Consider the following 5,785-nt stretch of genomic DNA (forward strand, 5'->3'; position numbering starts at 1 on the left):
TTATAGGTTTGAACTGCTGAGCTTCTGGTTAACCAAAAATGCTTTAACCGCTGCATCACCAGGACCCTTTAATGGTATTGAGGAAGTATTCAAAAGAGAATATACCTACACCTCACCTACCTCACAATCTGACATTTAACACTTACAACAACAAAAAAACTACTCTTCAGCTATTTTTTACATTAACAATGTAAGGTAGTAATGAACCTCACTGAGGTCTGAGGCAGGATGAATGCTGACTATGCTGATTAAAGTTATGTGTCAATTTGGCTGAGCTATGATTCTCAGTGGTTTGTCAGTTATGTAATGATGTAATTTGGCTGTTATATGATGATATAATTTTTGCACGATAATGGTGATTTTTGTATAATAACCTGGTCTTTGGAACCTAGCCATGTCAATGAGTGAGAAGTGGGTATAGTCATTGCAAAGTTGGCATTAAATAGAAGAAAAATTAAACTAGAGTACCTCTTATTTCAAATAGGGCTCCCTATTTGAACAACTCCCTCAGAGTTGTTCACAGCCCTCACCTGTGAGCTTTAACTAGCACAGCACCTGTAGACAGTTTTCTAAGCACATTTCCCATTGCCTTGCTTTGCAGACACCACTAGAGTACTTTGGCTAAACACCCACATGCCCAGTTAGGGAACTAAAGTGTGAGGTAGATACAGTAAAATGAGACCTGAGGATATGGTCAACTGCCTTTAAATGTGGAACATAGAACAAATATGGATCCTAAGGAATTTGAGAGTTTTAATGCACATCGAAGTTCCAGTAGTTCTAAACATGAACAAGTATTAGGGGATTCTGATTGTACTATACCTGAGGCCTCCCTTCCAATCCATGAAAGAAGGTAGCAAAAAGATGCCCCTAATTTAGGACACACATCAGCAGGGTACACTTTCTGTCCTGGATTGTCAATCTTCATAGCTGAAACATTCATCATGAATTGAAATTTGATGTTGCAACTAGACTATCTGTTAGGAATAGCAGAGGTACTAAAGGGGAGATGATTATTGCATCATGGAGAAACATGAACTGCTATCCACCTGGTGAATGGGACTTAGAAGTATGAGGAAATTTTTAAGTAGCATTTTTGTAATAATCAGGACAATAAATCAGTTATTACAAAAAATAACATTAACTGAAGCTTTGGTTTCTGATCAATGAACGTTGTCATTTAGCAAGGCAATAAATAATAAGAGCATTCCACTTTAGCAGTTGCATTTGTAGTCAGAGAAAGAGGGAATCTTCAAATCATGTAATTCAAAATGAAGAATTTTCTATGGTTTTAGTCAATGTTGGATTACCCCAAGAAGCAAGGCATGTACAGGCTTACTTGTGTTTATTTCCCAATATATAGTGAACAATTTCATTTTTTTTCACCACATTCAAGAGTCTCCTTCTGGGTATGACTGGCATCTGTCTCTCTCTCAACCTCACAGTAGCTTCCTACAGAATCAAGGTCTTTTTTCAAATTTCCAGTCCCTAACAGTGGTGTTGTACCCAGTGAGCAAGGTGAACATGGGCATACTTGTCCTCCTTACCTAGTAATCTGTAGTGAACAGTTTCATTGCAGATTAGTAAGTAAATCTGTACTTATCTGCTTACTGGGCAATCCACCACTAGTCATAGCTCCTTTTGTGCCTTGCTGATCTTCTCCTTTCCCCTTTGTCAAAATTATGGGATTTTCTTTAGCAGTCCCTTTAGCCATATTGTTGTTAAGTGCCATTGAGTAAGTTCTGACGCATAGAGATGCTGCAAGTATAAGATTTCTGAGGAGTGGCTGGTGAGTTTGAACTGCTAATCTTGCTCTTCAAACCAACCTTGTGGTTCAATGCATTATTTCACAACACATCACCAGTGCCTCAGTTTTCCCATCTGCAAAAAATAACAACAACATGCTATTGCAGTTATAAGTTCTGCTGTTGTAGTTAACTGATGTCGAGTCGGTTCCATCTCATAGCATCCCTGTGGAGTTGATGAAGTTTCTGAGAAGCATCGCATGGGTTTGGACTGCTGACCATGTGTTTCACAGTCCAGTGCTGATCCTACAGCACTACATCAGAAGTCCTAGTAAAGATCAAATATATATTTCTTGAATTGATTAATTGATTCTGTCCACACTAAAGTGGTATCACTATACCAGAACATAAAATAAAATTCTTCACAACTGAACCAATAAACAATATCACAATAAACAGAGAGTAGATTGGTGTTGTCAAGAATTTCATTTTGCTTGGATCAACAATCAGCACCCATGGAAAAAGGAGTTTGGAAATCAAACAACGTATTTCACTGGACAAATCTGCAAATAACCCTTATAAGTGTTAAAAAGCAAAGTCATGTTATTTTCAATCACCTCATAGTCATGCAAAAGCTAGGCAATGAATTAGAAGACTGAGAAGAGTTGGTACCTTTGAATTTTGGTATTGGCAAAGTATACTGAATATGCCATGAACTTCCAGAAAAATGAACAGACTGTTCCTTGGAGTCCAAGATGGCAAGACTTGGTCTAATGTACTTTGGACATGTCATCAGGAGGAACCAGTCCCTAGAGAAGGACAACATGCTTGGTAAAGTAGAACATCAGTGAAAAACAAGAAGACTGTCAATGAGATGGGATAACACACTGACAGCAACAGTGGATTGAAACATAGGAACAACTGTGAGAAGGGCACAGGGTCAGACAGTGTTTCCTTTTGTTATACGTACGTAGGGTGGCTATGGATTCGAACTGACTCAAAGGCACCTAACGATAACAAAGAGCCATAATAGGATAAGGACAAGCAATGGTCTGTAATACACGAGATGAGGATTTCTGCTTCCCCCCCACCCCCAAATTTACAGCCTAGACAATCCTATGCAGGGTCACTATGCAGGGTTACTATGAGTCAGAATCAACTTGACACCACTTAGCAACATCAACAATAATAGGGTAGCAAAAATGATGACAATCTTCTAGGGACTCTAACCCCCATAGAGGATGTAAATGATTTCTTGTCTCCAAATGTAAAAAAAAAAAAACTTCCTTATTTCAGTAGAAACGACACCATTAGTAACAAATCAATATCTAAGTCATGCATTTCCTTAAGACTAAAATATTTCTCAGTTTCTCAGAACATCTTTTTTTTTTTTTAAGTTAGAAAGAATCTCAGCAGTTTAGTAGTTACCTCTGTTCTATACCTGAGCAAAGTAACATATTGAATGATTTGAGTTTATATAAGTTATATATAAAAGAAACTAGACCTATTGATCTTTCCTCTTTCTAAAAGTAAGTATTTATAGAATTCCTTATCCTCAGTTAAGATCCAGGATAAATAAAACTATCTAATGCCTGTGTGGTGCTGTAGGATATGCACTGGGCCACAAAGCATAAGGTTGGCGGTTCAAACCCATCAGCTACTCCTTGGAAACCCAAACTGACTCGACTGCACTTAACATCAGCAACAACAATGCCCCATTAAACTGGCTTCAAGCTCACCAGCCGCTCCTGGGGAAACCTATATAGGGTAGCTATGGGTTGGAACCAATTCAATGGCACTCAACAACCACAACAACAAAAGTACCAGAAGTCCTGGTGTGGTGCTGTGGGATAAAGCACTAGACCACAGGTTGGTTTAAAACACAAAGTTGGTGGTTCAAACTCACCAGCCACTCCTTGCAAAGCCAATACAGGGTTGCTGTGAATCAGAACCGACTTGATAGCTTAACAAGTACTAGGTGACAGACGTGAAGCTGTTGTAAAAACTGATTGAAAGGGTGGCAAGGATTGTAGCAACAAACGAGTGTAGCTGTCAGAACTCAGCCAAGTTCCCATTACCTGAATCACAATGAAGTGCTAAGAAAAGGGATGGATGTCTCTGAGAGAGGATGAGAAAGGTCTATTTAGGCCTAGAAATAGGCATTGGGATGGCCTCAACTTCCAAAGACACTGTGAGGACAGTGTTATATTACTTAACCATCAAGATAAACACAAGCAAGCAAGGTACGCACAAGCTTACTTGTGCTTACCAATCGGTATTGAACAATTTCACTTTTTTTTTTTTTTTTTTTAAACCATATCAAAGATTCTGCTTTTCTGTATGGCTGGCATCTACCTTTCTCTCAACCCCACAGCACCTTCCTACAGAATTCAAATTCACAATTCCTGACAGGGACAAAGTACCCAATAAACAAAGTAAGCATGGGATTACTTGTGCCTATTTACTATTCTGTAGTGAATAGTTTAACGTGTTTTGCAATGATGTAGTGAAACCCACAAGAAATTGTTCAGTACAGTATGAGTAAATGGTTATTGTTAAGTGCCATTGAGTTGGTTCCAACTCAGAGTGACGCTGATTAGGGTTTCCAAGGAGCGGCTGATGGGTTTGAACCACTGACCTTTCAGTTAGCAGTCCAGTGCTTATCCTACAGCACCACACCAGGACCCCTAGATTAGTAACTAAGCACAAGTAAACTTATGCTTACCTTGCTTACCATATAACTTGCCCTTGTGTTAGGGGTAACAAGTTGAAAAGCTGTTTAGTACAAGTCCCTGATGATTGTGGATCCATCTGAGCAAAGCTAGTCCCAGTAAGAACCAGGCAGGCTTGTTGAAAAATAATTTGAATTGTAATCCAGTGGAACAAAGAACCCATTTCCAGAAAACTGGTAGGAGGGGAGGAGAGGAAGTCGCTTATCTGATACTAAGGTTGTCACCACAGAAGTTACGCATATGCTGCTTTGAAATCTATGCAATCTCAAACAAATGTTCATAGTCTGATTTCCACTGAGCCACGGAAAGTCCTGCCCCATATTTTACCAGTTGATTAGGTCTGCTACTATCATTGCAATTAGGAATTTACAGCTGATCGTTAATGTTCGTATTTACTTTTAATAGACCTCTTCATTTAACTACAAGAGCCTATATGTTTACAAAAATACAGAACTAAACCCTAAAATAGGGTTGAGTACTATTGACATTTTGAGCTCAATAATTCTGTTAGTAAGGAATCTATAACCCTTGTAGAGTATTTGCAGCATCCATAAGCTAGACACCAGATGCCAGTAACTGCCTTCCAGCGGTGATAACCAAAAATGTCTCCAGACACTATCAAATGACACCTACAAGCTCCCCAGTTGAGATCATCTTCAGTTGAAAATCACTGCTGTAGAGTACTGCCACCCAAGCTTTGCCATACCTTATACATAAAGAATATTAAAGCATTTGTTTATAACAAGGTGTGAACTGGAGGGAATGTAGGGTTATCCATATGAAGCTCAGAGTGAAAATTCATTACACTGTGTATATGTATATGTATTGTTGTTAAGTGCCTTTGAGTCGGTTCCAACTCATAGCAACCCTGTATAAAGTATCCTCAGAGCAGCTGGTGAACTTGAATTGCTGATCTCGTGGTTCAAACCGACCTTGCAGTCCAGTGCATTAATCCATAGTGCCACATCAGGACTCATATATATATATATTTATATACAGCACAGTAGGATAAGCACTGTACTGTAAACCAAAAGGTCGGCACTTCAAACACACCAGCTGCACCTCAGAAACCCTGTACAGGGTCTCTATGAGTCAGAATTGACTTGATGGCAACCACAACATAGATGTAGATATATAAGCATAGATACATTTGATTGTTATTACTGTTTAATGCTGTTGAGTCAATTCTGACTCATAGTGACATTATGCACAACAAAATGAAACACCACCCCGTTCCATGCCATCCTTACAATTGTTGTTAAGCTTGAACCTATTGCTGCTACCACTGTGCTAATCCATCTCATTGGG

Source organism: Chrysochloris asiatica, unplaced genomic scaffold (genome assembly GCF_000296735.1).
Source record: "Chrysochloris asiatica unplaced genomic scaffold, ChrAsi1.0 scaffold00048, whole genome shotgun sequence".
NCBI classification, from domain to species: Eukaryota; Metazoa; Chordata; class Mammalia; order Afrosoricida; family Chrysochloridae; genus Chrysochloris; species Chrysochloris asiatica.